This window comes from Notamacropus eugenii, chromosome 4, assembly GCF_028372415.1.
Source record: "Notamacropus eugenii isolate mMacEug1 chromosome 4, mMacEug1.pri_v2, whole genome shotgun sequence".
Taxonomy (NCBI): domain Eukaryota; kingdom Metazoa; phylum Chordata; class Mammalia; order Diprotodontia; family Macropodidae; genus Notamacropus; species Notamacropus eugenii.
In genome coordinates this window covers 390,610,363-390,622,497 of record NC_092875.1, presented here as the reverse complement: position 1 = coordinate 390,622,497, position 12,135 = coordinate 390,610,363, and the positions used below count along the sequence as shown (strand labels likewise).

Below are 12,135 nucleotides of genomic sequence, written 5' to 3'. Positions count from 1 at the left end.
AGAGAGGGGACAGAACTGCTCTCAGACTTAGAGACCCTGAATTCAAGCTCCTGTCCTTCCATTCGCTACCCACTGGGCATTAGAGAAGTTATCTTACCTCTCTGGATTGTAAAATGAGAGGATTAGACTAGATGTTCTCTAAGGGCTTTGCTGGCTTTAAATCTATGATCCTATGACTCTTTAAAAAGTTACTTACTTATCCCAGGTCACAAATAATAGATAACAGAGAAATGCCAGAGCTCAGATTCAAACTCAGGTCTTTGGACTTCAGATCCAGTCCTTTTTCCTGCGTTATATTTCACAGATTTTTTGAGAGGAAGGGTTAGAGAGTTAGAAGGGACCTTGACTGCCACCTAGTCCAATATCTACATGGAAAAAATAATATTGTCTGTAATCTGCCCAAGAAATGGTCTTTTAGCCTTTGCTTTGTTCAACAAGAAAGTATTGAATACCTACTGATGTACTCATTCTAATCTTTAATAGCTCTAATTTTCAAGGTTTTTATTTCCTTTTGCATCACAACTAAATCTGTTATTTTGCAATCTACATATTATTCCTTGCTCTGTCCTTTAAAGTCAAACAGAATAAATCTAATCCTTTCATCTCATCACAACTCCTCAATTTTTTAAAATTTTGACACTGGGTCTGCCTAGCTCTCCCAGGCTGGAACTACAAGAGCTACTCGCCAATCCATTCCACTGCTGATCAGCATAAGAACTTTGACCTGCACCTAGGCCAGATAGCTCCTCCTCAGTCAGTCTGGCAACTCAGTGCTCAGGTAGGGTCATTATTTTGATACCAGACATATTATGGACACTTGATTGCCTTAGCCCTACTTCAACTCAAAACTCCTGAGCTCACGTGATCCACCAGAATCCCTGATAGCAGAGATTACAGAGGTATGTTGTTACCATACTCAACTCTTCACATTCTTGAACACAATTATTCTCTACCTTCTATGTCTTGCCTTCTTCAGTTTAAACATCCCTCAGTTCCTTCACTAGATCCTCATTTGCCATGAATTTAAGGCCTTCACCATTCTTGTTGCCTTCTGCTGGATGCTCTCCAGCTTATTAATGTCCTTCTACAATACGATTCCCAGAACTGAATAGAATATTTCAGATTTAGTTTGATCAGAAAAATAGCATAGTAGCACTATCACTTCCCAAGTCCTATGATACTATGACTCTTTTAATGTACCCCAAGATCAAACTAGTTTTCTTGTATTCTATTTTCTCATTTGCCACCCAGCTGTGCTTTGTGTCTCTTATGTTCCAGGAACCTCTTCAATCTGCAGGATTACCTCAGCTCTGTTACCCTTTCAGTACCCTCTGCCATTGAGGCCCCTCTGTTGGGAGAGTAGAGCAGAGAGCCCTCCCAGGACCTCCATTTAAGGAAGGTGCTCAGGGCTGGCCATCTCTGCTATAATTCCTTGGGCTAGCCTCTCTCCTGTACTAGACACCTTTTCTTCCTCTTCCATCCTTCCTTTCTAGCTTTCTTTTGTGTGTTGTTTTCCCCTATTAGATTGCATGTTCCTAAAGGGCAGGGGCTTTCTTTTTAATATTTGTATCTCCAGTGGTTCGTACAATGAATGTCACATAAGGGATTAATAAATATTTACTGACTGACTAAATCACACTTTTATGTGATATTTAACTTTCAGTCCACTAAAATTCCTACAACTTCTTGCTGGACTTTTATGCAATGCTCTTTGAATTCAAATGTTTGTTTCTAGTTCTGACTTCCTTGTGGAGCTCTGGAGTACGAGGTACCTGCTGCAAAGTCCTGACCTAGGACTTTTATCTCCACAATATTCCTCACATCTTCCTCCCCTTATTCCTTTTTTTTTATTGTTAACATCTTAGTTCATTCCTTCTGGACTCTCCTTTCCTAATTCATATGACAGAAAACAGTCAGATTGGTCTTCCTGGTACATGGCCAGATCAAATCACCCCATGCCCAAACATGGCTTGCTAAATCATCTGATATTTTCTATCAAATAAAATATAAACTACTTATCCCTCAATTTGGCATTCTGCCTGTTCTTCAAGACCCAGCTCAAATGCTTCCTGCTCTGGGAATCCCTCTTTGACCTTACTCCCACAACCAGAAATTATCTCCTCCTCTGATCTCACAGGATTTTCCACTTCTCTTCTGGATTTATTACTTTCTGCATATGCAGAAGAGAAAGAGATCAGAAGCAGCCACACAACAAATTACATTTTGTTTTCATTTTTATCATTATTATTATCATCAAAAGACAATTGAGTTGCATAATGGGTAAAGGTCTTCTGGCCTTGGAATCAGGGAGACACGCATTTGAACCCCATCTCAGGTACTAGCAACGTAATCCTAGGAAAATCACTTAACTTTTATAGTCTCACATTTTTCACATGTAAAATGGAGATCATCATAGCACCGATTTCACAGTATTTTGAGGATCAAATGAGATAATAGATGTAAAACATTAGAAATATTGAAAGATTATAAGAGGTGTCCCAAAAGTCTTGGTATAGTGTTAAGGCTTAATAGCTTAATGGATGGCTAAGATGAGACTGTAGTCAAGACAGATCTTGAAGGATAATCTGCTAGGATTGATGGAACACTTTAAGCTTTAATAACTTAAAATTACACTGAGACTTTTGGGACATCCATCATATATATATATATATATATATATATATATATATATATATATATACACACACACATACATATATATGCATATATGTGTGTGTGTATGTATGTATATATATACACATATATATATATATACTTAAAGTTTATATATACTATTTGAAAATTAATTACATATAATTCGTAGTAATTATATGATTATGTAATTTTGTTTAAGTTTTAGAATGCTAAGTTTGTAATAAAAACAAAACAAAAAAGGTCTGTCTCACCAGGTTGTAAGCTCCTTGAAGGTAAGAGGTTTCAAAAGATCCATAATTTTACTCTACCAATGTAGATTCTTATGTCTCCATGCCCTGTTAGACAGTCTTTGTAGACTGGTGTGCTTCCCTACTCATCAGTCCTCAAAATTCATTTCTTCGTCTTCAACCTTCCATTGATGAGCCCATCCCCAAATTTTTAGACATTCTCAGAAGACAGATGCTAAAAGCCTCGATATATGGGGTCTTTCTCTTTTTTTTTTTAGCTTGTTCTTTTCTGGTTTAGCCGCTATTTCCAGTGAAGCATTTGAGTAGGATTTCTGTGGAAGGAGAGTGGAGATAGTATCATATAACAATCATAATAACAACACATATATAGTGCTTCAATATTTATGAAATGCTTTCATTATCAGATTTGATCATATTTATCGGTGTAATTCCCTCAACTCCCAACACAGCTCATTGCAGATAGTAGAGACTTAATATATCTTTGTTCTAAGTTTTAGATTCTATATCCTGGATCCACTCTTAATATCTATCTTACATTGAGGACTTTTGTGCTCAAAACAGATTTTAGTAAAATACTCTCCTGGAAGGGAAGCAGGAGAAAAAGAGAAAAGTTATTTATATGCTTTCTGTTAACAATGGGAGTGGGGGTGGGGAGGATTCATGTAACAATTTAAGGTTTGCTAAGTGGTTTACATGGATCCTATTGTTTAATGCGCATAACAGCCCTATGAGGTAAGTACTATTACTATTACCCCACTTTACTGATGATGAAACTAGGCTCAGGAAAACTGAGTCCATGGTCCCTTGTAAGCAGCAGACGCAAGACCTGAAGGCAACCAGGTCTTTCTGATTTCAAGTCCAGGATACTTTGTACTTTATCATATTATTTTTTAGGTAAATGTGTAAAGAATATTTTCTTGCACTCATAGACTTGGTATTTCATTTCCCAAATAAATTTGATGGCATTTATGAATGTCTTACTACTCCTTTTACTGAGGAGTGTTTCCTAAAACAAAAAATACATTAAGAAAAGTCCTTTTCTCTCCCCATGTGATGCATGACTGTACTTCAGATGAGAACTGGATTTTGGTTAATGGGCATCTTTCCTTGCTTCCACCACTGATGTAGAACTATTTTAAAAACTTGAAAACCACAACTTCATATCTAGAACTATATATTTGTGTATTTTTCCTCTTTAAATTCCCTCTTCACAAAGAATCTTTCAAGGATTTCTGGGAACACTTCATTTTCTATTAGACAATGGCACAGAGGAGTTGCCTTTTAAAACATTCTTTTTCTTCTCAGCTCTATGCTGTCTTATTAAGGAGAAAATATTTATTGTCCCTGAGACTTAACTTCCTTATCTGCAAAATAGAATCCTCTATCTACTTCAAAGGGTTCTTTTGGGGGTGAATTTAGAAAACAATAAATATAATTTTACGTATAAAATGGTGATTTGCTTCAATATAAAGCCTATGCCAGGGAAAATAGTCCCCAGTTCCTTCACAACATCCACTGATATGGCATGAACCAAAACTGAATCTCATTAAGGGTAGTCTTGGGGGGAAGAGGAAAGAACATTTCTTTCCCTGTTTGGCACGATGGGCCACTTAGATCCCTATAGTTCAAAGAGGACTTCTAAAAGAGTGTCTGTCAGAGAGGCTGCTCTGCATCTGCTTCGGATGACACATTAACATCTGTTACCCGCTTCTTTCACCAGACCATCACCTTGTGTGAAGGACTGACCACTGTAGAAAAAAAATTTAAAAACAGTCATTTTGGCTTTACTTAGCACATCACACTATGTATGAGCTATAGATCATTTTTTTGTTTGTTTTAAGAAAAAAATGAAGGGAATTAGATTCAAACAAGTAAATAAAGACACTAATCTGATGAAATGCAGGTAACAAGGTAATATTTCTGTTACTCTAACCTCCTCCCTTTCTGGCAAAGCTAGAAAAATTCAGCCTTGATTATGAAAGAAAGAAAAAAAAGGAAGAAATACAGTATAAAAAAAGAAAGGGATGAAAGGAAGGAAAGAGGGAGGGAAAGAAGAAAAAAGGGAGGGAAGGAGAGGAAGAAGTGAGAAAGGAAAGAAGGAAGGAAGAATAGGATACTTGTTTCCTTTTTTTGATCTAGAAAGTTAGCTTCATTTGGTGTCCAGTTAAATGAATCACTGGTAGGTATTCCTTAGGGATAGCTTAGAAAATGCATTCTAGCCATGTCTCAAATCTGCTCTAGAAAGCAGAGTATCTATCTAAAATGAATATAACAGCAACACAACACTGTTTGCTATTTCTCTGATTTTTAGAACTTTCTGCCTCAGTTCTTTCATGATCATTTCCTCTTGGCTGAGGTCACTAGGTGTCATGGACCTGGAATCAGGAAGACCTTATTTCATATCCTGTTTCAGACATTTACTAGCTTTATGACCCTGGGCAAGTCATTTAACTACTCCATGCCTCAGTTTCCTCAGCTGTAGAATGAAGGTAATAACAGCACCTACTTCCCACTGTTGTTGTGGGGCTCAAATGCAGTGCTTGGCATATAGGAAATCTTAAGAAATGTTTTTTTTCCTCCTTCCTTCCTTCTCTCTATTGTAGATGAGCAGTGAAAAGGCATGGAATTTTTATCTATAGTGGAACGTTAGAATTGGGAGAGACCATTATCTAATCTAATTCCATCAAGTTGCAGATGGGGAGACTGAGGTCCAGAAGGTAAAATGAAGTGTTTAAACCTGAGGTCTTTGACTAATTCAGTTCTCTTGGCACTACATTGCATCTGAATGGATTATAAACACAGACTGCATGAAATTTAGAGTTAGAGGTTTTAGAAATTAGCTATTGCAACCTTCCTTATTTTACAGATAAAACAACTGAGAACCCGAGAAGAGAGACTATCTCAAGGTCACAAAGGTAGTAAGTGAAAGATTCAGATTTGAAAGCAGACCCTCTGAGTTGAAATTCAACATTCTTTCAACTATAGGAAGCCATTTCTCTTAGTGTTTCTTGGTGTAAAAGCAAGAAAATGAACAATTATAAAATTCTTATTGATCTGATGTTTTGGTTATTTAGTTAAGTGGAATGGAAGCTCTTTCACAGCAGGAACCATTTTGGTTTTGTCTTTGTATTTTCAGGAGCTGTTCTTAATACATTTTTATTGAATTGAATTACAATTCAATTGTAATTCTCCTTTTCTTCTCAATTACTCAGTCAGCAAGCATTTGTTACTATGTGCCAGGCACTGTGCAAGTCACTGATCTTAAGGAGCTCACAATCTAATAGGGGACACAACTTGCAAACAACTATGTACAAACAAGATATTTACAGGATAAATTGAAGATTTTCAACAGAGGGCAGGCACTAGAATCAAGGGAGATGAAGAAAGGCTTTCTGTGTATTTGATTTTAGCTAGTACTCAAAGGGAAGTTAGGGAAGCCAGGAGGCACAGATGAGGCACAGAACATTCCAGGCATGGAAGACAGCCAGTGAAAATGCTCAGAGTTGGGAGAGGGAGTGTATTTTTTGAGTAACAGGAAGGAGGCTAGTATCACTGGAAAGCAAAGTGTGTGTGTGTGTGTGTGTGTGTGTGTGTGTGTGTGTGTGTGTGTGTGTGTGTGTGTGTGTGTGTTGTGGTGATGTTGGAAGGGTGGTGTAATCTATATGCAGACTGGAAAGGTGAGAGGGGCTTTGAATGCCAAAATGAAGATTTTATATTTAATCCCAGAGATGATAGGAAGCCACTGGAGCTTATTAAATCAGGGACTGATTTAAATGGTCAGATCTGCACTTTAGGAAGATTAATCTGACAGATGAGTGGAGAATGAATTGGAGAGGGGAGAGATGTTTGACTAGGAGATGAACAAGTAGGCTATTGTAATAATCCTGGGGGTCTGCACTAGGGTGGTAGTAGTATAAAGGGAGAGAAGGGAGCATGCATTAGAAGATGTTATGATGGTAAAAGTGGTAGTCCATGGCAACAGATCAGGGATTTAGAGAGAGTAAAGAGTCGAGGATGCCATGTAGATTGTGAGCCTGTACAACTGGGAGGATAGATATTAGAGGTCCCTACAGTTACAGGTAATTTAGGAAGAGGGAAGAATTTGTGGGGAAAGATAATGGGTCCAGTTTTGGACACATTGAGTTTAATGTATTTTTGAAACATTTCATTCAAGATATCCATTAGACAGTTCAGAAAGGTTGAGCCTGAATAAATAGATTTGAGAATCATCACAGCATAGAGATGATAACTGAATCTGTGGAAGCTGATGGGATCACTAAGTGAATGATAGAAGGAGAACCAAGAAAGCCATGATCATCATTTACCCCAGATCCTTCTTCATTTCTAGTTTTCCTTTCATTTTTTCCTCTTCCCTCATTAAAAAAAAAAAGGAAAGACAGTAGAAGATCCCGAATAAAACTGGGCTAGAGAAAATTGACAAATCTTGCAACATAGGCTTTCTTAAGTAGAGACTCTTTAAATGTAATGCAATCAGAAAGATAAAATGGGCCAAGGATTTGCAAAATCTCATATCCCTTCCATTTAAATTTAATTATTTTGTATGCTCAAGATAAATACATATTTAGAATAAAACTCCTAAATCATTCTGGAGGATATCACATTTATCTTCCAAATAATGTCTGTATGGGTGACTGAATAGCAATGGCAGTGATAGATGGCCACTCACAATTAGGTCAATAGTTCAAATGCAGTTGAGTTTGGCATTGACTAAAAGTCCTTATGATCAGATGATTGTTCAGTGACCTGGATGAAATGAATTGGTCTATTTGCTAGCGAATAGCTGTCCATGTCACCAGACCACCACTGTAACTGGTACTAATTGCCTCCCTGGTTGATAGCTTCAGAAAAAGAGCTAAAGGGGATGTAAAGAAGTGTGAGGAAATATACTGTCTCCTCACACCATTGCTCATTCACTGAACTTGCTGTGCTAGGTCATCCTACCCCGCCAAGAAGTGTGGAGGAACACATTCATTGTAGCAGTCTGAGTTATACTGTGCCTGTCTTCAATGACGTGTCTTCAATCCTCCTGATTGTCTCTCTGACCAGATCTTTCTACATGCTGAATTTAGTTGATCACCTTTACCTCTGGGGGAAAGAGTATGTAGCAGAATAATTAGATGAAAAGATCCCTTTGAAATATGACTGAGGATTTGCCTCATCTAACAACAGGTTTGAAAGACTAGTGGAGTTGCAGCCTTTGAGATCCTTATCATTAAATTCAACTCAGAAAATATTTATTAAATATCTGCTATGTGCAACTTACTGTACTAGGGGTAGATCAGAATATCTAACTGCATTTGTGCTACTGATCACAAATTTGCATTTTGAGCCCTCTTTGTTGACTTTCTAAATCATATGTGGTCTTAGTATTTCCTGACCTAAGATGTTTGCCTTGGTGTTACTGTAGCCCGCCTCTTAGTGGACATCTTTTTTAATTTGTGGTATTTTCACCGGTAACAACAGCTAGAAAGAATACTGTGAGCACTTGAGTGACTACTGATGGCATTGCCCAGGTCACCATCTAAGAATCTGAAACTGGGAAGTAATCTTCACTAGGTGAGTTTGAGGGCAGAATCGGTCTTAAGGGTTAAAAGAATGAGATGGGCAGTTAAAGAAGGCTTTTTTCAGACTGGAAGGACCCTCTTTATTTTCCTTGTCACAGACTTGCATGAGGCCTCTGGGCCTCAGAGTCCCCTATTACAAAGCAGCTAGTACATGAAGAGTCACAGAAACTTTTCTAATTATCAGAAAACACAACTTCTAACCTATTCAAGTCTTTAGAATAGTCAGGCATACCTCAGAGAAAACAGGAGTTCTGTTCCAGACCACTGCAATAAAGTGAGTCACAATTTTTTTTTTGCTTTCCCACAATTGTTTTTTTTGCTTTCCCAGTGCATATAAAAGTTATATTTATACTATACTGTAGTCTATTATGTGTATAATAATATTATGTCAAAAATGTACATACCTTAATTAAAATACTTTGTTGCTAAAATTGCTAGCCATCTTCTGAGTCTTTAGTGAGTTGTGATCTTTTTGCTGTCTTGTCTTGATGTTGATGGCTGCTGATGCATTAGGGTGATGGTTGTTGAAGGTTGGGATGACTGTGGCAATTTCTTAAAATAAGACAACAATGAAGTTTGCTGTGTCTACTTACTCAGTTTCATTTGAACACTCAGAGGTCATATATAGGGTTATTAATTAGCCTAATTTCAATATTGTTGTGTCTCAGAATAGTGAGGCTCAAGAAAAGAGAGAGAGAGACAGGAATAGCAGGTTGATGGGGCATCAGAGTACATGCAACATTTATTGTTTGCCATCTTATATAGGCACGATTTGTGGTCCCTCCTTCTCCCAAATTACAGAAGTAACATAGAAGATCACTGATCACAGATAACCATGGCATATAGTAATAATGCAAATGTTTGAAAAATTAGCAAAATATGACACAGAGATATGATGTGAACACATGTTATTGGAAAAAAATGGTGCTGATAGACTTGTTTGAAACAGGGTTGCCATAAATCTTCAATCTGTAAAACTAATAACAAACAAGCAAAAACCCCAATAATAACTCAATATCTGCAAAGTGCAATAGTATGAGGTTTACCTCTAGTATTAAAAGTTAACTGGTTTTTCAAAGCAAAAAGTTAGTTTGTAGGCTACAAGAGTTGAACATAACTCTAGTCTCCTCTCAAAAATGTGTGTGTATAAGATATGGACCACATTCTGAGAGTACATAAATTTCAGTAGAAATATTTTTTTACTTCATGTTGAGATATAATAGTATTTAGAATTTGTATTTTCACTGCAGTTGCAAAAATTAAAAAAAGTTTCATAATGATTAACACCATTATGAAATGGTAGCCCAAAAGCTGGGTTAGTGTAAATAATGAACTTTGTAAATAATAATGATCATATTATTTGAATTTGTTCTTGTTTCCATTGGGTTGAACCCAGTTATCATATTTTATAAATCATAATTTTGAACAATGTGAATTCATATGTATTCAATCACTTCACAGTATTCATTATTCACATTAATTGGGATCTAGCTACATACATTTATCTATACTATTTAATGACTGGCAGCCTGGTGTAGCAGATAGAAAGCTAGCTTTGGAGTCAAGAAGACTTGGGTTTAAGTTAGGCCTCTGACACCAGCTATGTGATCATAGGTAAATGGATTAATATCTCATGTCTTAAGCAACTCACAAAGACTATAAATTACAAATGAGTTGCTTATCTACATGAGGGGAGGGAGTTTTCACACTGGAAATTTCCAATGCCTATGAAATCAGAGATATGAACCTCAGATAATACCTAACAATTTAAAAAAGCAAACAAACCTTTTTCCATTCTCTTTTCACTCTTAAGCCACTGGATATATGTCCATATGTAAAATAGGATATTTTAAAATTCCTGTGTAAAGTCCTAAGGTTTGAGGTTTTTAATGTCATTTTGATTACCAGATCACATGTTAGCTAGCTTTTTCTTTATATCACAACATAGTCTTATCATCTCTTTCATGTGGTACTGGTGATTATGTTAAGGAAAATCTTAAGGAAAAAATATTAATGTGAAGGATGAGAGTGTGAATTTAACTAATGTAATGCTACAAATACTATGGAGAGGATTTGGGAAGATCAGTTTTCATAGAATATCATTTTCATCATATCAAGAAATTTTTCAAGAATTTTTCATTACTCATTACTCCCATTCTTGCTTAGCACTTTGAATCCCAAACCTCCTCTATCATTTTAAAGGTCCTCTAAATCTGGGCCCACCTTTTTCTTTCTCAAAGAGGTGAAGAAATATAAAGAGTAATTGCAACTTGATGACATGACAAAAAGAGGTCAAAGAATTCTGTCATAAATCAGTTACCTTCTCCTCTAATACACTGTGGAATAACCACAAAGGGCAACGATTTAGTAGAACAGTCATTTATAACCATCTGTTGTGTGTAGATTACTGTGGTGGGAAAGGGGAAAATACAAAATATCTAAGACATAAGACTGAACCTTTAGGAAGCTTACAGTCTAGTTGGGGATGGGGCACCAATGCACATAGCTATCATACAGAACACTGGGTGTTCAGTGCATTAGAAAGCCATAATTCATTTCCCTTTAACAAACATTTATTAAATTCTTAAGATGTGCAAGGTCCTAGAGATATAAATATGAGAACAGTCCCTTCTCTCACGGAAAATAAATTGCTAAGTGAGGTCTGAGGGGCACGATTAGCACCAAAAGGAAGAATTAGGAAAGACTTCTTGGAGAATGCAGCATTTAAATTAGGTTTTACCTTAAAGGATGGGTAAGGACTTTTAAATGATTTTTTTCAATTATCAAGCATCTATTTTTTTCTCTCTTTTACCTCCCCTGCACTAGAAAAACAAACAATCCTGTGGAAAATACGCATAATAAGAATTCCTGTATTGACCCGGTCCCCATATTTGTCACATTGTGCATACTTAGTCCATCATCTCTCTATCAGGAGATAAGTAGCACTTTCCACCAAGGGTGATGGATAGGAATTTAACAAGTAAACAGAAGGAAGACATTCTAGGTACAGGAAAAAGCCTAAGGTAAGTATGGATGTGATAGCACAATGTGCTATGGTTTAGATAAATGCTACAGTCCAATGAAGGAGATAATATGAGATCATTCTGGGAACATAGGGTACCAATATACTATACGATTTCTTAATAGACAGGCTGAGGAGTAAGAAATTTACTTAGTAGGAAATAAGAATGCCCAAAGATGTTTGATGAGAAAAGCGACAGAAAGATTATTCTGGCAGTAGTATGAAGAGTGGATTGGATGGGGAAGATGATTGGATGGTGGGACCAGTAGTAGCAGGGCATTGTATTTGTTCAGGTAGATGGTAAGATGAGGGCCTGTAGTTGGATAGTGACCTTAGGGATAAGAAGGAGGAGAGGGTTGCAAGAGATTTTATAGCAAGGATACTGATAGGAATGGGGAATTGCCAGGATATGACATGAGGGTTCTGGAAGAATAAAGGATTATGAAAGTGAGTGATCAAGAACATTTGAAAGCAGGTAAACAATGTTGACAGAGATGGAAAGAACTAAGCCAGAAGATATAAAATCAGTTTTGGAGGGAAATTTGGATGCAGTTTTGAACATGCTGAATTGGAGAGCTTGGTGGAACATCCATGTGTTGTCAGATCAATAGCCCATGACCAAATT

At 36.8% G+C, this 12,135-nt stretch overlaps 1 long non-coding RNA gene across 2 annotated transcripts in view; it reads left to right on the top strand.

The window, feature by feature from the left end:
• Positions 1-11,500, top strand: part of LOC140501661 (uncharacterized) — a 48,883-nt gene extending 37,383 nt beyond the window's left edge. Inside the window, exons 5-6 of one of the 2 annotated variants that reach the window (XR_011966292.1) lie at positions 5,507-5,620; positions 11,315-11,500. This is a non-coding gene — a long non-coding RNA (uncharacterized lncRNA). The remainder of the gene's footprint in view (positions 1-5,506; positions 5,621-11,314) is intronic. The other variant, XR_011966290.1, reaches the window with a different exon arrangement.
• The last annotated feature ends 635 nt before the right edge of the window (positions 11,501-12,135 follow it).